We start from the raw sequence: 23,756 nt of genomic DNA, 5'->3' as shown, positions 1-23,756 counted from the left end.
AATGCCTGCATCTTGGTAGCAGACAGAGCCAGAGTCTTCACTGTGATGCATAGTGCAGGATGAGGGAGAAGTTCAAGCTTTTCCCCATCCTGCCAGGAGGGCCGGGCCTCTTGTTTCACACAGTAGTCAGGGTCAGGTGGGGATGCAGATAGTTTGAGTGGAGGAAATGCCTTGGGCTCCAATGAAAGCTCAACATTTGAACTGCACAACTCCATTGGCTGCAATTAGACATGAGTTAGGTGACGCAACTGTGAATTTACACCTAGCTGGTCGAGTTTTCTTAAGCATCTCACCGAGAAAAGCAGTGGTGGGGAAGAGGAGAGCACTCCCTAGTTTCCCAAATCCCAGGGTGGTTGCCAAGCCATCCCTTTCTTATCCTCTGCCATCCCATTCCCTGGGAAGCACATCTGGTGGAGCTCCAGACTGTAAGCGTTGGGGTGTCTGTATGTTTTGCATAAGACAAGTCTTAATCTGCCTAAAGGCCTATCTTTGCAAAATAGCAGTCCGCGTCTCCATTAGTCCTGCCGAGCATCTTCTGTAGGCAAGGTCGAAGTAACCGATATGATCACCACCAGGCAGGATTTCCCATGCTAAAGTGCACCTCTAAAATGGATCAGAGGGTGGGCTTGCAAAACTGACACCGTGAGTCTTCAGGTGGCACGGGCACTGCTGATTCCTCCTCCAGGAAGCCGCATAAAAGAAGCTCCTGGGGAGCGCCAGGGAGCAGGAGCGCTGCAAACAGTAGTTTGCCCAGCGCTTTGCATGGAAGGGCGCATGAGAAGGGCAGCGCACTCTTCCAGTTGTGGGGCTGCTGCCTGCTCTGCTCAAACGCAGGCTTAGGCTGCAGCCCCAATGGTCACCCCAGCTAGCTGTCAGCTGTGCAAACCTACCCAGCAGCTTGAGGTCTCCAGGGAATTAGAAAGGCTTCTTAGGCAGTGCTTTGAGGTCATCAGAAGCATGGTGGCAGCAACCAGGTGAGGGCTGTGCTCTGCAGCAGCTGGGCACCCTCTCCCTAGCCAGCCTAGCCTGGGATGAGTGGAGGTGACCACTCAGACAGGGCTTCCTCTCAGGGAAGCTGCTGTCCAGGTGGAGGGCTGTAAAGTCTGTACCCCACGCTCCTGGGTGGAGGAGGGTGCAAGCTCCACCTGCGCAAGGTGTGCTCTGGTGGAGTCCCTCAGGCAGCGGGTGGAGGAGCTGTGGGAAGCAGTCAGGAGGTGATGCTGTATAAGAGAGGGGGAACAAGAAATAGACAGAATCTTATTTGAGGCATTGCAAGAAGAAATATTGGAACCCCATGGCACTGACCTCCAAGGACTACCAGGCAAGCAGTGTCAACAGTGAATAGACAGCATCTTGGAGAAGGAGGCACCATGGTCTCTGGTGACCCATGGCAGCAGGATATCACATCCAGCCGTTTCCCCCTGCGTACCAACCAGCAACAGATACAAAGTCTTGGCAGTACATGAAGCCAATGGGCAAGATTCACAGGGAGAAACCTCAGCAGTTGCCCATCCTATAGAGGAGCTTCATCCATCGGAGCTGCCCCTTGACACAGAGGCCATCCTCCGTCCTCGTCCTCCCTGCCACTTTCTCCTGCACAGCCTTTATCCCTCCGCTGCAGCAGCCCAGGTGAGCAAGCTGTGCCACCACATCTCATTTCATCCAAAAGTGTCACAGTGCTCAGAATCTTCAGCTTCAGCATTGTGAGTGGCCCAGAGGCTCCATGCATCTTTGGCATAGACTGCCTCAGGAGAGGGTATTTCGAGGACCCAAAAGGTTTACCAGTGGGCTTTTGGTATAGCTGCCTTGGAGACGGAGGAAATTAAACAGCTGTCCACCCTGCCCAGTCTTTCGGAGGACCCTTCTGTTGTGGGGTTGCTGAAGGTCAACGAACAACAGGTGCTGATTGCTACCGCAACAGTGCACTGGCAGCAATATCGCACCAACCAAGACTCCCTGATTCCCATCCATGAGCTGATTCATCGACTCGAGAGCCAAGGAGGGATCAGTAAGACTCACCCTTTAACAGTCCTGTATGACCAGTGCAAAAGACTAATGGAGAGTGGAGACTAACAGTAGATTATCGTGGCCTGACTGAAGTCACGCCGCCACTGAGTGCTGCCGTGACAGACATGCTGGAACTTCAACAGGAACTGGAGTCAAAAGCAGCCAAATGGTATGCTACAAGTGATATTGCTAATGCATTCTTCTCAATCCCTTTGGCAGCAGAGTGCAGGCCACAGTTTGCTTTCACTTGGAGGGGTGTTCAGTACACTTGGAATCGACTGCCCCAGGGGTGGAAACACAGCCCCACCATTTGCCATGGGCTGATCCAGACGGCACTGGAACAGGGTGAAGCTCCAGAACATCTGCAATACATTGGTGACATTATCGTGTGGGGCAATACAGCAGAGGAAGTTTTTGAGAAAGGGAAGAAAATAGTCCAAATCCACCTGAAAGCCAGTTTTGCCATAAAACAAAGTAAGGTCAAGGGACCTGCACAGGAGATCCAGTTCTTAGGAATAAAATGGCAAGATGGACGTTGTCAGATCCCAATGGATGTGATCAACAAAATAACAGCCATGTCTCCACCAACTAGCAAAAAGGAAACACAAGCTTTCTTAGGCGTTGTGGGTTTTTGGAGAATGCATATTCCAAATTACAATCTCATCATAAGCCCTCTCTACCAAGTGACGCGGAAGAAGAACAATTTCAAATGGGCCCCTGAGCAACGCCAAGCGTTTGAACAAATTAAACGGGAGGTAGTTCATGCAGTAGCCCTTGGGCCAGTCCAGGCAGGGCAAGATGTAAAAAACTTGCTCTGCACCGCAGCCAGGGAGAATGGCCCTACCTGGAGCCTCTGGCAGAAAGCACCAAGGGACACTCGAGGTCGACCCCTAGGATTTTGGACTCGGGGATACAGAGGATGCGAGGCCCGCTAGATTCCAAATGAAAAAGAGATATTGGGGCAGCATATGAAGGGGTTCGAGCTGCTTCGGAAGTGGTTGGTACTGAAGCACAACTCCTCCTGGCACCCCGACTGCTGGTGCAGGGCTGTGTGTTCAAAGGGAGGGTCCCCTTCACACATCATGCAACTGATGCTATGTGGAGTGGGTGGGTTGCACAGATCTCACAACAGGCTCAGATAGGAAACCCCAGTCGCCCAGGATTCTTGGAAGCGATCATGGACTGGCCAGAAGGCAAAGATTTTGGAATATCACCAGAGGAGGAGGTGACGCGTGCTGAGGAGGCCCCGCTGTAGAATAAACTACCAGAAAATGAGAAGCAATACGCCCTGTTCACTGATGGGTCCTGTTGTATTATAGGAAAGCATCGGAAGCGGAAAGCTGCTGTATGGAGTCCTATATGACCAGTTGTAGAAACTGCTGGAGGTGAATCGAGCAATTTGCAGAACTAAAGGCCATCCAGCTTAGCATTAAACATTGCTGACCGAGAAAAGTGACCAGTGCTTTATCTCTGTACTGACCCATGGATGGTGGCCAATGCCCTGTGAGGGTGGTTACAGCAATGGAAGCAGAGCAATCAGTAGCAAAATAATGCTGCCTGAGTAGAGAACCTGGTTGTAAAAGTACGTCACGTAGATGCTCACGTCCCCAAGAGTTGGGCCACTGAGGAACATCAAAACAACCAGCAGGTGGATCAGGCTGCTCAGACTGAAGTGGCTCAGGTGGATCTGGACTGGCAACAGAAGGGTGAATGATTTACAGCTCTGTGGGCCCATGGCACCTCAGGCCATCAAGGAAGAGATGCAACACATAGGTGGGCTCATGACTGAGGGGTGGACTTGACCATGGTCACTCTTGCACAGGTTATCCATGAATGTGAAACATGCGCTGCAATCAAACAAGCCAAGCGGTTAAAGCCTCTGTGGTGTGGAGGACGATGGCTGAAATATAAATCTGGGGAGGCCTGGCAGATCCATTATATCACACTCCCACACCCCCGCCAAGGCAAACGCCATGTGCTTACAATGGTGAAAGCAACGTCCGAAGGGCTGGAAACATATCCCGTGCCCCATGCCACTACCTGGAACGCTCCTCCTGGGCCTTGGAAAGCAAGTCCTGTGGCGACATGGCACCCAAGAAAGAATTGAGTCAGACAACAGACTCATTTCCAAAACAACCTCATAGACACCAGGGCCAAAGAGCATGGCACTGAGTGGGTATATCACATCCCCTATCATGCACCAGCCTCCGGGAAAATCGAAGGATACAATGGGCTGTTAAAGACTACACTGCGAGCATGGGTGGTGGGACATGCAACCATTGGGATACACATTTAGCAAAGGCCACCTGGTTAGTCAACACCAGGGGATCCGCCAATAGAGCTGGCCCCGCCCAAGCAAAATTTTTAGGTACAGTGGAGGGGGATAAAGCAGCTGCACAAGCCAGCTGCATTCTCCTGCCCTCTTACCTACCCAGGCACATCTGACATCACAAGCACCTGCACAAGCCAGCTGCATGCTCTGGCCCTACTGCCTACGGTGCCACCAGCGTCATCACAAGGAGATGCAGGTGCCAGGGGCGACCTCTGGCCCCGTACCCTACTTGGCATCATGTCACATCACAAGCACCTGCACAAGCCTGGGACCTGCTCCTGCCCTAAGAGCTACAGAGCCACCAGTGACATCACAAGCCCCCACACAAGACGCGCGCCTGCTCCAGCTTTATCTCATACAAAGGCACATGTGACCTCGCAAGAACATGAAGAGGCCAAGTGCCTCCTTCTAACCCAGCGCCTACTCATACACCTATGACCACACAAGCACCAGCACAAGCCAGGCTTGGGTTCCTAACCTATCACCCAGTCAAGCACATATGACATCACAAGCACCTGCGGAAGCCAGGTGCATCCTCCTGGCCTATCAGCTACTTAGCCACCACTGACATCAGAAGCAGCTGTACAAGCCAAGTGCCTGCTTCTGCCCTATCACCTCCTCAGCTACCTATGACACCACCAGCACCCGCACCAGCCAGCTGCATGCGCCTGACACCACTGCTACAGAGCCACCAGTGACGTCACAAGCAGGTGCACAAGCCAGCTGCAGACTGGCCTATCAGCTACTCAGCCATCAGGGACATCATAAGCAGCTGCACAAGCCAGGGACTTTCTCCTGCCCTATCAACTACTTGTGAACATGACGTCATAAGCAGCTGCACAAGCCAGGGGCCTGCTCCTGCCTTCAAAGCTACTCAGCTACAAGTGACATCACAGGCACTGGCACAAGCCAGGGCCTGCTCCTGCCCTATCACCTGCTCTGTCAACTATGACATCACAAAAAGGTGCAGAAGCCAGGAGCCTGCTCCTGCCCTAAGAGCTACTCAGCCAACAGTGACATCACAAGCACCTGCGGAAGCCCGGTGTCCATTCATACCCAACCAGGGACTTAGCCACCAGTGACATCAGAAGCAGCTGTACAAGCCAGGGGCCTGTTTCTGCCCTATCACCTACTGAGACACCTATGACATCACGAGCACCTGCACAAGCCAGCTGCATGCTCCTGCCTTACTAGCTGCAGAGCCACCACTGACATCACAGGCACCAGCAAAAGCCAGGTCTTCCTTCCTACCCAAACAACTACCAGGACACCAGGGACATCACAAGCCCCTGCGGAAGCCACGTCTGGCTCCTGCCCTGTCACCTACTCAGGCACCTATGACATCACAAGCACCTGCACACCCCGGGGTCCTCCACCAGTTTTCTTACTTGTGCTCTTCAGATTCTCTCCCCCATGGAACCGGGGGTGGGGGAGGGGGAGCGAGTGGCTGTGTGGTGCTTAGTTGCGCACAGGGGCGAAACCACGACAGTGAGGAAGGAGGAAAAGTCTTCTGTCAGCAGCCCAAGGAAGTCTGCAGGGCAATGAGCCAGTTCCTGTGGGGGACTGTAAGTGCCCTGGCATCCACGGACCAGGCAAAACAAGGTGCAAACAGTCTGGAGCACCGTGGGACAACTTCTTAATACAGCTGCCCAGTGGGCCAACAAAGGCCCTGGGTGCTCACCTGGATCCGCTACTGGCAGCCAAGGACGAGCTGGTCAGGGATGTGATAATCACGATACACAACTCCTCACACACACACACACACAGAGACTGGAAATGGGAAGGAAATAAATGATTTAGGGACAATACTGTCTGAGGGGTCTTGCCATTGGATGATAACAGTTAGAAAGGAGAGAAAAAGTATTGTTCTAACAACTTCATGCCAGACTATAATACTGAGAAATTATAACTATCTTGCCAAGAAAGAATGAAGGAAAGAAGTAACATCAAAGAAATAGTTTACCATCATCAAGAAGAGGAAGACCTTCTTTTAGAGCATGTTACTGCTGCTGTCCTTAGTGCCAGTAGAAATAAGGCAAATCACAGGGTGGGTTGGCCCCAGCTGGCAGCTAAGCCCCCAGGCAGCTGTTCGCTCAGTGCCCCTGAGCTGGAGGGGGGAGAGCATTGGAAGGGCAAAGGGAGAAACAGTCATGGGTCAAGACAAAGGCAGTTTAATAAGTGAAGCAAAGGTGCGTGCGCAAGCAAAGGAGAGTAAGGAATTGCTCTCAGTTTGTTTTCCTTGGTCTGCCTTTGCTGAGGGGACTGAATGGGCTCCTCTTTTTATCGAGCCATAGAAGGGTTTGGGTTGGAAGGCAGCTGCAAGGTGATGTAGTTGCAAGCCCCCTGGCACGGGCAGGGATAGGGGGGGCAGGGAAAGGGGAAGCCGTCCCTGGGTGGGCTCGAACCACCATCCTTTCGGTTAACAGCCGAACGCGCTAACCAATTGCGCCACAGAGACTCCCAAAGTGAGCTATGAAGTGCTTCCCTTCGGCAGGCAGATGTTTGGCCAGATGTGCTTGAGGGAGGCCTTCCCCTCACCTAGAAGCCTTTCCCAGATTGGTGCTTTGGGATCCATGAATGCTGAATGGAGAGACATGGCCATTTCTGGAAGCGGGGATGGAAAGCCCTGCTGGGAAACCTGGCCGCTGCCTGCTGCAGGTCCAGGGAATCACCCTCCAAGGATGCACAAGTTGCTCAGGAAGCTGTCTCAAACCAGAGACTAACCGCAAGAGCAACGGTTACGTTTCACCCACGGACCCAACCTCTCCTTTTTGCTCTTCCCAGGGAGTTCTCAATCCAGTACATTGGCTTTCCTCCTTGGTCTCCAATGGCACTTAATTTCTATTCTTAATGGCATCACCCATCCATCTGGAAGTTGCATTTAGGCAGTCTTGCTCATCCTGTGGGACTTAGCATGTGGATCTAAGATATCATAATGACTTTTTGCAGAATCACAGAACCACAGAATTACAGAATGGCCTGTGGGACCTTTGGAGATCACCTAGTCCAACCCCCTGCTCAAGTAGGGCCATGTGGAGTGCTTACCCAGGACCATGTCCAGGTGACTTTTTACTATCTCCAAGGGTGGAGACACCTCACTGGGAAACCTCTGCCAGTGCTTGCTCACTGTCACAGTGAAAGAAATGTTCCCTGATGTTCATAGGGACCCTCCTATGTTTCAGTTAGTGCCCATTGCCTCTTGTCCTGTCACTGGGCACCACTGAAAGAGCCTGGCTCCATCCTCTTTGAACCTTCCTTTCAGCTATTTATATATTTTGATTAGATGCCCCTTGAGCCTTCTCTTCCCCAGGCGGGATAGTCCCAGCTCCCTCAGCTTCTCCTAGAGAGATGCTCCAGTCTCTTCATCATCTTTGTGGCCCGTCATTGGGCTCTCTCCAGTGTGTCCATGTCTCTCCTGTACTGAGGAGCCAAGAACTGGACCCACTACTCCAGCTGTGGCCTCATCAGCACTGAATAAAGGGGAAAGATCACCTCCCCCCAGCTGCTGGCAATATTTGTCAATACAGCCCAGGATACCATTCGCTTTGTTTCCCACAAGGGCATGTTGCTGGCTCATGTTCAACTTGGTGTCCACCAGAAGCCCCAGGGCTTTTTCTGCCAAGCTCCTTTCCAGTTGGGAGACCCCAGCATAGCCTGGTGCATGGGGTTGTTCCTCCCCAGGGGCAGGTCTTGGCAGTTCCCCTTGTTGAACTTCATGAGGTTCCTGTCAGCCCATTTCTCCAGCCTGTCCAGGTCCCTCTGGATGGCAACACAACCCTCTGGTGTATCAGCCACTCCTCCCAGTTTGGTGTCCAGGATTAGCTGCTCCATCGTGTTCCCAGGGATTGAGATGAGGCTGACCAGCCTGCAGTTCCACGTGTGGCTGTGTCATTGGTGCCTACTTGGAAGAGCAGCCGGGAGTAACAGTCCAAGGGCTGGAGTAGCTTCAGCAGCCTCTCAGCAATGCAGCTTTTGATGAAGGACAGCAGAAGGAGTTTTTTAGGAGCTACCAGAAGTTGCTAGCAGCTTGTTGGGAGTCAAGGAATCCCAAGATAAGGGAGTCAAGGCTCTCCTTATCTAGCACCCTCAGCTTCCTCAGAGGGTACCCAGGATTCCCCTGAGGATCTTAAACAAAGCCCCCATTCCAAAACATTTTCAGGACACTGTTGGGCAAAGCCCTGAGGAACTTGGTGGGAATTCCGTGCTCATCCCGATGTGAGTGGAAGGTTGTCTAGGACCTGCAAGGTCCCTTCTGATCTGAATGTTTTGGTGTTTCTCTCACTACTGACGATAGCGACTGGGATGCTTGGAGTCATGAATTCCTCCTCTGCATGTGGGTTAGTACCAAGCATGGCACCCCCAGCACCAGCCTCTCCTAGTGGTGTGATGTTGCTTCTTGGGCCTGAAATGTTTTGAGTTCAAAGTTTAACTGTGAATGGCTACTTGTTCAGATTGGGCCCTGCACACAGCCTGCAACATCTGTGCATGACATCACGGTGACAAGGGAGAGCAACACCTGCAGAAAGCCATGGCAGGAAAGTGTGATATTCTCACGACCCTGAAGTCCTTTGCAGATGCAAGAGAAGCCATCAGGGTTGGAAGAGCCTTAAACATCTCAGGCATGCATTTGTAAGGTCGGCTTTCCCACTAGGGGAGGCTGAGAGAGCTGGATTTGTTCAGTCAGAAGAAAAGGCGGCTTTGGGGAGACCAAGGAACAGCATTCCCACACCTTCCAGGAGGCAAACCAAAATGAGTCAGGCTCTTCACTGCGGTGCATGATGGGAGGATGAGGGCCAATGAGCAAGGAGAAGGCTTCCCAGAGAGCTGGGGCCATCTCCATCTTTGGAGGTTTTCAGGCCCAAAATTTAAAAAGTGCTGTGCAAGCTGGTGTGACCCGATAGCTGTCCCTCCTGGGAGCAGAAGATTGGGCTAGCGACCTCCTGAGGTCCCTTCCAGCCTGAAGGATTCTGTGTTTCCATGTGCTACAGGGCTCTTCCCTTGATGGTGGTAGGGAAAGCACTCAGGTTCCCCGTGACCATGGCAATAAGTCAGACCTAAGGATGGCCAGATCAACTGCAACTTTGTGTCCCACTCCAGTCAGTCTTTCTGTGGTGAAGGGCTGCTTGGCAGATGAGACCCCCAAACAGCCATGACCGTATCCTTGGCTTCACCTTGTCTTTCTTTTTCCCTCTTTTGCCCCTCTCAAGGTCTTCCCTTTGATCATGCTCATGCCCTCCCATACCAACAGCCCACCTCGGTTTACCCTTTCCTCATAGGCCCTGGTTTTGCCTGCTTTGTACCCTCATTTGGTGTTTCTGTGATGGTCACCATGGTAATAGCTACCTCGGTGTCCAATTTGGTTTAACTAGTATCTCCTCTTTTACTTTATTATCTGCTGAGTCCTTTAAATTCCTCATGCTGTGATCTTGCTAGAGACACCACGAGTCAGGTGAGCCATCTGCACGCACACACTAACAGCTGGCACAACGCAGCTTCAGTCCAAGTGGACCTTGAGGAACTCAGGGATTTGGCCAATAGAAACCTCAAGAAGTTTTCCAAGGGGAAGGAATCTTCTCCTTCTGAACTCCTGATCTTTTGATTTTCTACATTAGGAGGCAAAACAACCCCGTACATCAAGGCAGGGTTGGACCTGAAGTGGATGAGAGCAACCTTGAGGAGAAGGGCCTGGGCATTACGAGGGATGCCATAGCGGGCAGTGGCGCTAAACATGAATATGGCCATGTGCATACTGGGCTGCACTGAGGGGAGCAAGGCCACCCAGGCAAAGGACATTATCACCCCACAGCCCCGACTCATCACTGGTGTATCCACATCTGGAATAGTGTGTCCCAGTGTGGGGTTCCCTGTTCTGGAGGAGTGGGGAGGAAGTGGAGCGGGCCCAGAGGAGGTCTGCCAAGATGGGGCTAGGGGCCATGTGTGGAAAGGCTGAGAGGTGGGGGCTTCATTGGCCTCATGAAGTGGAGGCTCAGGGGAGTATAGTAGTAGCTTGGGAAAGCTTGAGGGTTACTTTCAGAGATGATTGCATGTTTTTGGTAGTGGGAAAGAGCGTGAGAAAGGAAAACCACAAGAAAGTGCAGTTGTGGCTGTCCAGATGGACGTGAGGAGACAGAAATGTCTCTTGAAGGGTAGCGCTTTGGCACAACAGGTCACTGAGAGGGAGTCTGGGTTAGCCCGTGATTTTGTGTTTGAAGGAGCAGCCAGTGAGGATGGAGGGACGTCAGTAAAGGTAGGGACATGGCGGGGTGAGAGCAAGGTGGGGAAGTGTGTTGGATATCTACAGCCCGCAGGGAAAGAGGCGCAGGCATGGGACAGTGTAGGACAGCCTATGGTGGAGATGGCCAAGGGTGCTGGCAAGGCTGAAAGGCCCTGACAGAACTGAGGTCTTGGTCCCCCTTGGCTATGGCTGATGTCTCTGCCACCAAGGCCTATGAGGAGACGCATTGCCCTCATGGCACTGAGGCCACATTGCCTCCTTGCACAGGAGGTGTCATACTGTTGTCCTTCACTTGGCATCACACCCCCTCCCCATCCCATGAAGAGCCCTGAGCCATGTGTGAGGGACAGGCTCTCTCTGCTGAGGGGCTGGGGTCAGGGCTTGGCATTCGGCTTGACAAAACACACCAAGGCTTTACTCCGCACCAGAGCCACCGGCACTTTGCCTTTGCCTGCCTGGCATCACCGCCTCCAATTTTCTGCTCTAACGAGTCCATGGGGAGGCTGCATTGGCAACGGCCCTCAGTGGGGCTCATTAATACTCCAAGAAACTTCAGCGTTTGCTTCTGACTTTGACTCCTTGAGCAGTTTGTGCAACCTCCTCTCAGCATTGCCGCTGCATGGACTCAGCATCAACTACACCATGGGGCTCATTAGAAGGCAGAGAGCCCTCAGGTGCCTTGTCTCTTGCCATAATTTTCTTCAAGTCTTCAAGACTTCTACAGCTAATTGGAGAGGTTTCAGGATGGTAGTTAAAGAGGAAGAGTTCAAGGAGCTTTTAAGAGAAAAGGATTTTTACTTTTTAAGGTCATTTTTCTTTATTTTTTTGTTTACAGAAGAAGTAAGAGCAGCAATTCAAGAAGCTTTAAAACACTCTTCTCAACTGTATGCCAAGTCCAAGCTGCATCGAATGAGGTCCATCTTCCACAAGGGGTATCTGTACGAGAACTGTTTTAGACAGAGAGCTAGGAAAGGGCAGATAGAAACATAATTAAGGAGTTGACTCCAGAGTTAATGAGACTTCTCAGAGATGGGGCAAGCTTCTAACTCCCTGAAGCTCAAAGCAGCCACAAGATAGTTTGGCGGTGTCTGAAGGGACAAAGAGCAAGGGGAGGTGGAAATCTGGAGAGCCATGGGAAGGGCCGATGTCCAGTGCATTTTATATGCACTGGACATTTTATATGCACAGCATTTTATGTGCTGTGCCTTTTATTAAAAGCACTCAATGGTTTTAGCTTGAGCTTGAACCAGTCATAGTTTGAAAACCTCCCAGGACAGAGACTGCACAGCCTATCTGGGTGACCTGCTCCAATGCTTGGTTGAGCTGATGGTGACAAAGTTTTTTCCTTATGTCTAGGCTGAACCTCTCCTCTTTCACCTTCCACCCATTGTTTTTGTCCTCCCACCATGCACCATGGTGAAGAGCCTTGCTCTTTATTCTCCATGACCTCCTCATAGGTAATGGCAGGCTGTGATGAGGTCCCCCTAAGCCTTCCCTTCTAGGCCTCTTGGCCACTTGGCCTCTGCTCACAAGACAAGTGCTCCAGCCCCTGACCATCCTGGGGGCCGGCCTTTCACTGAACCCACTCCAGCTTGCCAACACCTTTCCTGTATGGGGGATCTGAAATATGGATGCAGTATTCAGGATAACCCCTTCCCTCAATCTCCTGGCCATGCTCCTGGTCATAGCAATCAGGACGCCGTTGGCCTCCCTTGCTTCAGGGCACACGGCTGCCTCCTGCCCAGATCGCTGAGCACCAGGACCAATCCCACAGGGCTGCTCCCCAGCCAGAATGCCCCCAGCCTGTGCCAGTGCCGTGGTTAGTGCCCTGCAGGGGCAAAAACTGGCATTTGTCCTTGTGGGATTTCCTGAGGCTCCTGCCAATACGTGTTCTCCTCCTCCTTGCAATCTTCCCCTAAGCAAAGACTCCTGGAGACCTTTTTGGTAAGTCTAAGGCAAATGGAGTCCCTCAGCCCCATCTGCATCCTCTGTTATTAACTCACCCTCCCCATTCAGCAGCAGCCCTGCATTTTCCTTGTTCAGCCTCGATCTCTAGTGAGCAAGCGAAGCTCTTCTTTTTGCTCTTGACTTTCCTTGCAGCCAGCTCCAGGTGAGATTTGCCTTTCCCCAAATCATACCTGCACAACGAAGGCAATGCACATGAATTCCTTGTTTGTACCTGTCTTTGCTGTTACCCTCTGGATGGTGCTTCATGGTCCCATCACTACCCTGTCCCTTGGATGGCCAAGCAATGAAGCTGCAAATACTGTTCCAGCCCGGCCTCCTCTCTCTTGTGCCTGCATGTCTCGGCCCCAATCCATGAACCCTGGCTCTGCACCACAAACCCCCCTGGTGTGAGTCCTCACCCTGCATGGTCACACAGCTCAGCTAATTTTGGTGGTGTCCTCTGCTAGGCACTTTCCAGCCCGGCCCAGCCACTCAGCTCTTCTCACCTCCCCAGCAACAGAGCAGCCTGCCTCGAGCTGGTGCATGCAGAAAAAGGTTTCTCTTGGTCATTTCTTCCCCCCTGGAAACACAGAGTTGCTCCTTTCCTCTTCTCCAGGGACATCCCTGTCCCAAGACAGCCTTTCCCCATGGGAATGTATCTGTGCTGGCCTGGCCAGCCACTCGGGCTCCCTCCCCGTGCTCCGTGCAGAGCCCTGAGCTGATGGTGCTGCTGTGCAGAGTGAGCGGGCTGTGATGCCTGAAAGCCATGGGGGCATTGCCTTGGCAGAGCGGTAGTTAAATGTATTGTCAGTGTGCAGCATGGCATAGAGGAAACCACTGCCCCAGGCAGCTGCTGCCATGTGGACACAAGCTCTGCTGTCCAGGAGGGTCCCGTAATGCAGGGGTTTGCAGATGGCAATGTAGTGGTCATAGGCCATGATGGTGAGAAGAAAATATTGCCCTCCAATCAAGAAGAGAAAGAAAAGGACCTGGGCAGCACATCCTCCCTAGGAAATGGTCCTGGTGTCCCAGAGGGAATTGGCCATGGATCTGGGGACAGCAGTGGAGATGGAGCCCAAGCCGAGGAGGGAGAGGTTGAAGAGGAAGAAGTACATGGGAGTGTGGAGGCGGTGGTCGCAGGCGATGGTGGTGATGATGAGGATGCTGCCCAGAAGGGCAGACAGAGAGATGCCTGGGAAGAGCTGGAAGTGCAAGAGCTTCTGGTACCGTGTGTCTGCAAACACCACGAGGAGGAACTGGGGGTAGAGCTGCTGTTGGCCATTTGCTGCCTCAGGGCATGGGACACTGTTCAAGAGAGAAAAGAGAATGAGGAGTTACGAGAGAGTTCTCTGAGAAAATGAAAGGAATTTCTCATGGATCCTCCCCCTGCTACATTCACCCCTTTTTCCTTTCCCTCAGGGCCTTCCTTCAGCTCTGTGCCTGGAGCTCTGGTTAGTACTTGCTGAGTGTGCCATGAGGAGCAGAGCCTCTGCTGACTGGCTGCCCAGGAATCAGCCATGCTCTGCAGCAGTGGGTTCATGGGAATCACAGAATCACAGAATCGTATGGGTTGGAAAAGACCTTTAAGATCATCGAGTCCAACCGTAAACCTAACCCTACCAAGACCACCACTAAACCATGTCCCTAAGCACCTCATCCAAACGTCTTTTAAAAACTTCCAGGGATGGTGACTCAACCACTGCCCTGGGTAGCCTGTTCCAAGGCTTGATAACCCTTTCAGTGAAGTAAACTTTCCTAAAATCCAGTCTAAACCTCCCCTGGCGCAACTTGAGGCCATTGCCTCTCGTCCTATCACTTGTTACCTGGGAGAAGAGACCAACCCTACCTCTCTACAACCTCCTTTCAGGTAGTTGTAGAGAGCGATAAGGTCTCCCCTCAGCCTCCTTTTCTCCAGGCTAAACAACCCCAGTTCCCTCAGCCGCTCCTCATCAGCCTTGTGCTCCAGACCCTTCCTCAGCTTCGATGCCCTTCTCTGGACACGCTCCAGCCCCTCAATGTCTCTCTTGTAGTGGGGGGCCCAAAACTGAACACAGCATTCGAGGTGCAGCCTCACCAGTGCTGAGTACAGGGGCACGATCACTGCCCTACTCCTGCTGGCCATGCTACTTCTGATACAAGCCAGGATGCCATTGGCTTTCTTGGCCACCTGGGCACACTGCTGGCTCATATTCAGGTGGCTGTCAACCAACACCCCCAGGTCTTTTTCCACCAGGCAGCTTTCCAGCCACTCTTCCCCAAGCCTGTAGCGTTGCATGGGGTTGCTGTGGCCCAAGTGCAGGACCTGGCACTGAGCCTTGTTGAACCCCATACAATTGACCTTGGCCCATCGATCCAGCCTGTCCAGGTCCCTCTGCAGAGCCTTCCTCCCCTCCAGCAGATCAACACTCCCCCACAACTTGGTGTCATCTGCAAACTTACTGAGGGTGCACTTGATCCCTTTCTCCAGATCATTGATAAAGATATTAAACAGAACTGGCCTCAACACAGAGCCCTGGGGAACACCGCTTGTGACCGGCCGCCAACTGCAGTAAACTCCATTCACCACCACTCTTTGGGCCCGGCCATCCAGCCAGTTCTTTACCCAGCGAAGAGGACACCCGTCCAAGCCATGAGCAGCCAGTTTCTCCAGGAGAATGCTGTGGGAAACTGTGTTAAAGGCTTTACTGAAGTCTAGATAGACAACATCCACAGCCTTTCCCTCATCCACTAGGCAGGTCACCTTGTCGTAGAAGGAGATCAGGTTGATCAAGCAGGACCTGCCTTTCCTGAACCCAGGCTGGCTGGGCTTGATCCCTTGGTTATCCTCTACATGCCGTGTGATGGCACTCAGGATGATCTGCTCCATCAGCTTCCCCGGTACCGAGGTCAGGCTGACAGGCCTGTAGTTCCCCGGGTCCTCCTCCCGGCCCTTCTTGTAGACGGGTGTCACATTTGCTAATCTCCAGTCAGCTGGGACCTCCCCAGTTAGCCAGGACTGCTGGTAAATGACGGAAAGGGGCTTGGTGAGCACATCTGCCAGTTCCTTCCGTACTCTCGCGTGGATCTCATCAGGCCCCATAGACTTGTGAGTGTCTAAGTGGTGCAGCAGGTCACTAACCATTTTCCCCTGGATTATGGGGGCTCCATTCTGGTCCCCGTCCCTATCTTCCGACTCCGGGGGCTGGGTACCCAGAGAACAATTGGCCCTGCTATTAAAGACTGAGGCAAAGAAGGCATTAAGTACCTCAGCCTTTTCCTCATCCTTGGTCACTGTGATCCCTCCCCCGTCTGCTAGGGGCTGGAGATTCTCCTTAGCTCTCCTTTTGCTGCTAATGTATTTGAAGAAGTATTTTTTGTTGTCTTTTACAGCAGCAGCCAGATTGAGCTCTAGCTCAGCTTTGGCCCTTCTCATTTTCTCCCTGCACAACCTCGCTACACCTTTGTAGTCCTCCTGAGTTGCCTGCCCCTTCTTCCAGAGGTCATAGACTCTCCTCTTTTTCCTGAGTTCTAGCCAAAGCTCTCTAGTCAGCCAGGCTGGTCTTTTTCCCCGCAGGCTCATCTTTCGGCACCTGGGGACAGCCTGCTCTTATGCCTTTAGGACTTCTCCTTGAAGAATGTCCAGCCTTCCTGGACCCCTTGGCCCTTTAGGGCTGCCTCCCAGGGGACTCTCTCGACCAGTCTCCTAAACAGGCCAAAGTCTGCCCTCCGGAAGTCTAAGGTGGCAGTTTTGCGCACCCCCCTCGCCGCTTCTCCACGTATCAAAAACTCTATGATTTCCTGATCACTCTGCCCAAGACGGCCTCCAACCATCACATGGCTCACAAGTCCTTCTCTGTTCGTGAACAAGAGGTCCAGCGGGCCCATTCCCTAGTTGGCTCCCTCACCAGCTGTGTCAGGAAGTTCTCTGCCACACACTCCAGGAACCTCCTAGACTGTTTCCTCTAGTTGAAGTCTAGGTTGAAGTCCTCTAGGTTGAAGTCCCCCACAAGAACAAGGGCTAGCGATCGTGAGGCTTCTCCCAGCTGCTTATAGAATAGTTCATCTGTCTCCTCATCCTGGTTGGGTGATCCGTAACAGACTCCCACCACAATATATGCCTTGCTGGCCTTCCCCCTGGTTCTTACCCATAGACACTCCACCCTCTCGTCACCATCATCAAGCTGTAAACTATCCAGACACTCCCTAACGTATAGGGCTACCCCACCGCCTCTCCTGCCTCGCCTATCCCTCCTGAAGAGTGTATAGCCATCCATCGCCGCACTCCAGTTGTGCGAGTCATCCCACCATATTTCCGTGATGGCAACCTGGTTGATGGCAACCCAAAGTTTTCCTGATGTACAATGGCTTCCAACTCCTCCTGCTTGTTGCCCATGCTGCGTGCAATGGTGCAGAGGCACTTCAGCTGGGCTGTCGTCCGTGTCTCCTTCATAGAGGAACACCCCTTGTGTGCTTTGAGGGGTTTCACTGGCGTTTCCCTCTTGGCTCCTATTGCCTCCGTATCCCCTAGCTCAACTCTGTTCGACTTCAGCCATGCCCCAGTGTACCCAGCACATCTCAGAGACACAGGCTGAGTGCCCTCGCTGGCACCCGCTCCCTCTAACTGTGGCACGTCGTCCCTCAGCTTCTCACGGGCAAGCCTGATATTACTCCCCTCCCCCTTCGAGTCTAGTTTAAAGCTCTGTCGATGAGCCCCGCAAGCTCCTGAGCAAAGATTCTCTTTCCCCTTTGAGAAAGATGAATCCCATCAGACACCAGCAAACCTGGTGCTGTGTAGGCCATCCTGTTATCAAAAAAACCAAATCCGTGGCAATGACATCAGCCATGGAGCCATGAGTTAATAGACTGGGTACCTCTGTTCCTTCTAGTGTCACTGCCCACAACTGGAAGGAGAGAGGAGAAAATAACCTGTGCTCCGGAGTCTCTTACCAGCCGTCCCAAGGCCTTGAAGTCTCTTCTGATTGCCCTAGGACTTCGTGTTGCAGCTTCATCGCCCCCCACATGGAAGAGCAGTAGAGGGTAATAGTCCGAGGGCCGTACCAGGCTAGGGAGTATCCTCGTGATATCCTTCACCCGGGCCCCAGGGAGGCAGCAGACTTCCCTAAGAGGAGGGTCCGTCCGGCAGATCGGACCCTCGGTTCCTCTCAGAAGGGAGTTGCCCACAACTATAACCCATCTTCTCTTCCTTGTGGAGGTGGTGTTAATACAAGAGGTATGTTCTTCTGCCCTGGGTGACACCTCTGGTGTAGATGGACCGTCATCCCCATCCTCCATTGACTGGCCTTCCTCCTCCAGGGCCTCATACCTTTTGTACAGAGGCACCTGGGGAGGCGAGGTGGGCAAGGAGGGCGTTCGCCTGCCGCCACGAGCGTGGACTTGCCTCCGTTCACTCTTCTCCTTTGAGCTGCTGCCTTCAGCCCGGTGGGGGGGTACAGGATTCCCTTGATCGTGGGTTCTTACTGGTGGCTGCTGTTGCTCCTGTTCCTGTCTCGGGGGGGCAGAGCATGGCACCACCAGTCTGTCTCTTTCTCAGCCTCCCTGATGCTCCTTAACCTTTCTACCTCCTCCCGTAGCTCTGCCACCATGCAGAGCAAATCATCCACCTGGTCACACCTCACACAGCTGTCCGCATGGCTGCCATGCGGGAACAGTGAGAGGCCCAGGCACTCCCTGCAGCCTGAGACCTGGGTGGCCGCACGTTTTTGTGGGAGCTCCGTCTGGGTAGCCACGTCCACTCTGGCGAGCACAGAGGGCATCGCTTTCTGACGAGTGAAGACCATAGCTGATTTTTTTCTGAAAGGATGGGGAATACCGTATGAACTCAGTTTTCACAGTTCCTCCTGAGCTAGTAGGGTGACTTCGCCTTCCCTACACGCCCTGTCTGCGTGAACTGCCGCGCAAATTGACGCGCCACGCCCTGTTTGCCCGTCCTGTTTGGTGCGCTCCTGGTAGGGGCAGGTGCCAGACCTGAGATGAAGGAGGAGATCACACTCATATGTTACCCTGAAAAGAAACCAGCCACAGCCAAGAGCAGAGGGATCCACTGCAGGCCATTAAATGTCTCACCTCTTCTCAAGGTCTCAGCACCTCACTTGTAGCCAAAACCACACATGGCTCATTTCACCAACCCAACAGCATTTCTTCATTCATAACATCTCTGCGCTTCTCCACGGGGCTTTCAGATTACACAAAGGTGCTATGGGGCAGTGTTGCATCCTGGAGGGCAGCTCACAGCTTGGAAGGACACCTCAAGGAGATAGCCAAGTGTCCTGCCGATGGTATGTCATTAAGGGATGACATCAACATTGCTGGGCAGCTGCTCTCAGCCTCTGTGCTCTTCAGAGGGAAATGGGCAAGATGCTGGAGAGCTGCCCCAAGGCTCTGCTGGAGCTCTGGCTGCAGAGGAGGTGGCTCAATGCCTTGGACCCCACAGCCCTGAGGGCAGAGGCTTTGCTGGCTGGGAGAGGAGGCAAGGGGGCTTGCTCAGAGGAAGGGGTCTGCATTGGAGGGGATGATACGGAGTTTTCTGAATTCTCCCTCCCGCAACATTTTTGGGTTTACTTTCCTCTCATTCCCTGATGAAATCCCTGCTGCCTGGAGATTTTCCCGCTGGGAGGTGTTTCCCCATCGCATGTCTTTACCCTGTCAGTGCTCACAGCCCCCATCCCAGCCTTTGTGCATTCATCTTTGCTCTACAGAATCTGAGGAGAATAGGAAGGGTACAGAGGGGGTCCTAATTTATCCAAAGTGAGGGAAGTGATTCAGGTGAGTCAAGCCAGGCATGTCTTTGTGGTTTGTAGTCCTGGGGCTAGAAGGGCACTCAGCTCCCTCCCTTGCCTGCCACAACCCCTCAGCAGGTGGGATTCCTCTTGCCTCTGTTCAGGTGTGCACAAAATAGGCACCTGCAGGTGAGCTGCTTGTCTCATCTGCCCTGCTAATTAATGGGGCTGGAGGCCAGGAGTGAGCTCTTCAGATGGAACCCCTGGTGACATCTGAGGTGCCACAGGTGGTGCAAGACAGCTGCAGGTAGCTGCAAGCTCTGATGGAGTAGCTCTTAGAGACAGGACAGCATCTGGGGGCATCTTCTGGGAGGCTGGTGGGGCATTCCTTTGGCCAACTTAAAGGTACCTAAAGGGTGTCTCCCAAGAGGACGCAGGCTCTCTCTTCTCAAGGAGCCCATGGAGAAGACGAGGGGCAATGGGTACAAGTTGCACCAGGAGAAGTTTCGTGTCGACATAAGAAAGACATTTTTTAGAGTGAGAACAATCATTCAGTGGGACAACCTCCTCTGGGACGTGGTTGAGTCGCCGTCACTGGAGGTTTTCAAGATGTGATTGCACAGGGTGCTAGCTAATCTCGCCTAGGGTCCATGAAAGGATGGAGCAGATGATCTTTCGCCGTCCCTTCCAACCTGGGCTGTTCTATGATTCTGTCATTCTAACTGAAAGGACAGCAGATGGCCTGTTTAACTGGCAATGGAATCTGTTCCTCTTCATTATGTTCATGGCAGCCTCTTGAAGTATTCAGCTGAGCAAATGGAGTCATGTGCCATAGGGAGAGCTCCATCTCTCTCTTTATGTTCTCCAGCAGCTGTACTTTCTAGAACTCCATTGACTGTGATGGCACTTGTCTCATGGACATCCCTACAATGCCAAAGCTAATTCATGGCAGCTACGTATTTTTACGTCCAGGAAATCATGCAAAAATGCCTGCAGGGATGAGCAAGGACCCCCTGGCAAAACTCAAACACAAAAAGGAAGCATACAGAGGGTGGAAGCAGGGACAGGCAGCCTGGGAGGAATAGAGAGACATTGTCCCAGCATGCAGAGAGAGGGTTGGGAAAGCCAAGGCCCACGTAGAACTGAATCTGGGCAGGGACGTCCAAGGCAACAAGAAGGGCTTCTATAAGAACATAGGAGGTAAAAGGAAGGTTAGGGAAAATGTGGGCTTGCTGCTGGACGAGGCAGGGGACCTGTAACAAAGGACATAGGAAAGTACTGAATGCCTTCTTCACCTCAGCCTTTACCAGCAAGAGCAACCTTCAGGAATCCCAGGTGCCAGAGAGCAGGGGGAAAGGCTGGAGCAAGGAAGACGGAACCTTAGCGGAAGGGGATGTGGTCAGGGAATACTTAAGTAAATGGCACATACGTAAGTGCATGGGCCCTGATGGGATGCACTCACGAGTGCTGAGGGAGCTGGCAGATGTTATTGCAAGGCCACTCTTGAGAATCTTTAATCCTTCATGATGACTGGGAGAAGTGCCCAAAGACTGGATGAAATCAAATGCCAGTCCTATCTTCAAGAAGGGCAAGATGGAGGACCCAGGGAGATACAGACCAGTCAGCCTCATCTTGACACATGGGAACGCGATGGAGCAGCTAATGCTGGAAACCTTTCCCAGGCACATGAACAGCAAGAAAATCATCAGGCATAGTCAGCATGAATTCACCAAGGGGAAGTCATGCTTCACTGACCTGAAAACCTTCTCCAATCAGATGATTGCCTTTGTAGACAAGGGGAGAGCAATGGTTATTGTCTGCCTGTGCTTCTGCCAGGCTTTTGGCATGGTCTGCACTAAGATGCTGATGGCAGAAGCTGTTGAAGTGTGGGCTGGATGGTCATTGTGAGGTGGGTTGAACATTGGCTGAACATCTGGGCCCAAAGAGCGGTGATCAGTGATACAAAGTCTAGCTGGAACCCACTAACTATAAGTGTACCGTAAGGTTCAGTACTGGGTCCAATCCTGCTCAAAATCTTCATGAATGATCGGGATGATGGGGCAGAGTGTACCCTCAGCAAGTTGGCTGATGACACCAAACTGGGAGGAGTGGCTGATACACCAGAGGGTTGTGTAGCCATCCAGAGGGACCTGGACAGGCTGGAGAAATGGGCTGACAGGAACCTCATGAAGTTCAACAAGGGGAACTGCCATGTCCTGCCCCTGGGGAGGAAGAACCCCATGCACCAGGCTATGCTGGGTGTCTCCCAGCTGGAAAGGAGCTTGGCAGAAAAGGCCCTGGGGCTTCTGGTGGATAACAAGTTGCCCGTGAGCCAGCAATGTGCCCTTACAGGAATGGAGGTGAACGCTATCCTGGGCTGTATTAGAGAATCATTGCCAGGAGGTCGAAGGAGGTTATCCATCCCTTCTCCTTGGCACTGGTGAGGCCACACTTCGAGTCCAGTTCTTGGCTCCTCAGTACAGGAGAGGCATGGACATATTAGAAAGTGTCCAATGAAGCGCCACAAAGATGATGAAGGGACTGGAGCATCTCTCCTATGAAAAGAGGCCGAGAGAGCTGGGACTGTTCAGCCTGGGGAAGAGGAGGCTCAGGGGGCATCTTATGAATGTATATAAATACCTGAAGGGAGGGTACAAAGACGGTGGAGCCAGGCTCTTTCCAGTGGTGCCCACTGACAGGACCAGAGGCAATGGGCACTAACTGAAATGCAGGAAACACTTTTTTATACTGTAAGTGTGAGCGGGCTTTCGCACAGGTTTCCCAGTGAGGTTGTGGAGTTTCCACCCTTGGAGATATTGAAAAGTCACCTGCACATGGTCCTGTGTAAGCCCTGGAGGGACAAGGGGCCCAGGAAAGCTGGTTAATATTTAAGGATCACCCCCTCCAAGCTCAGGAGTAATGTATCCCAACAAAGAGGAAGTTGGGCAAAAACACCCGGAGGCCTGCATGGATGAACAAGGAGCTCCTAGTCAAACTCAAACACAGAAAGGAAGCCTAGAGAGGGTGGAAGCAAGGACAGGTAGCCTGGGAGGAATACAGAGAAATTGTCAGAGCAGCCAGGGATCAGGTTAGGAACGCTAAAGCCCTGATAGAACTAAATGTGGCCAGGGACGTCAAGGGCAGCAAGAAAAGCTTCAATAGCTACATCACTGATAAAAGGAAGACTAGGGAAGATGTGGGCCCTCTCCAGAAGGAAACGGGAGAGCTGGTTACCTGAGATATGGAGAAGGCTGAGGTACTCAATGACATTTTTGCGTCATTCTTAACTGGCAAGTGCTGAAGCCACACCACCCAAGTTGCAGAAGGCAAAGGCGGGGACTGGGAGAATGAAGTACTGCCCGCCGTAGGAGAAGATCAGGTCTGAGACATCTAAAGAACCTGAATGTGCACAAGTCCATGGGACCTGATGAGATGCATCCGTGGGTCTTGCGGGAACTGGCGGATGAAGTTGCTAAGCCACTATCCATCATATTTGAAAAGTCGTGGCAGTCTGGTGAAGTTCCCACTGACTGGAAAAGGGGAAACATAACCCCCGTTTCTAAAAAGGGAAAAAGGAAGACCGGGAGAACTACAGGTCAGTCAGTCTCACCTCTGTGCCCGGCAAGATCATGGAGCAGATCCTCCTGGAAACTCTGCTAAGGCACATGGAAAATAAGGAGATGATTGGTGACAGCCACCATGGCTTCACAAAGGGCAAATCATGCCTGACAAATCTGGTGTCCTTCTACGATGGGGTTACAGCATTGGTGGCTAAAGGAAGAGCAGCTGATGTCATCCACCTGGACTTATGCAAAGCATTTGACACTGTCCCGCATAACATCCTTGTGTCTTAATTGGAGAGACATGGATTTGAAGGCTGGACCAGTCTGTGGATAAGGAAATGTCTGGATGGTTGCACTCAAAGAGTTGCAGTCAACAGCTTGATGTCCAAGTGGAGACCAGTGACGAGTGGCATTCCTCAGGGGTCGGTATTGGGACTGGCACTGTTTAACGCCTTTCCAGCGACATGGAGAGTGGGATTGAGTGCACCTTCAGCAAGTTTGTGGATGGCAGCAAGGTGAGTGGTCTGGTTGATACTCTAGAGGGAAGGGATGCATCGGGAGGGACCTTGACAGGCTAGAGAGGTGGGCCCGTGTGAACCTCATGGGGTTCAACAAGACCAAGTGCAAGTTCGTGCACATGGGTTGGGGCAATCCCAAGCACAAATACAGGCAGGGTGGAGAATGGATTGAGAGCAGCCCTGAGGAGAAGGACTTGGGGGTGTTAGCTGATGAGAAGCTCAAGGTGACCCGGCAATGTGCGCTCGCAGCCCAGAAAGCCAATCACATCCTGGGCTGCATCAAAAGAAGCGTGACCAGTGGGTCGAGGGAGGTGATTCTCCCCCGCTACTCTGTTCTCATGAGACCCGCACCTGGAGTACTGTGTTCACCTCTGGGGCCCCCAGCATAAGAAAGACATGGACCTGTTGGACAGAGTCCAGAGGAGGGCCATGAAGATG

At 52.5% G+C, this 23,756-nt stretch overlaps 1 non-coding gene across 1 annotated transcript; it reads right to left on the bottom strand.

The window, feature by feature from the left end:
- Positions 1–6,723: 6,723 nt before the first annotated feature.
- TRNAN-GUU (transfer RNA asparagine (anticodon GUU)) lies at positions 6,724–6,797 on the bottom strand. Its single transcript has one exon. It is a non-coding gene; the product is annotated as a tRNA-Asn (tRNA).
- Between the last annotated feature and the right edge of the window lie 16,959 nt (positions 6,798–23,756).

Source organism: Ciconia boyciana, unplaced genomic scaffold (assembly GCF_034638445.1).
Source record: "Ciconia boyciana unplaced genomic scaffold, ASM3463844v1 HiC_scaffold_37, whole genome shotgun sequence".
NCBI lineage: Eukaryota > Metazoa > Chordata > Aves > Ciconiiformes > Ciconiidae > Ciconia > Ciconia boyciana.
This window is presented reverse-complemented; position numbering and strand designations above follow the sequence as displayed.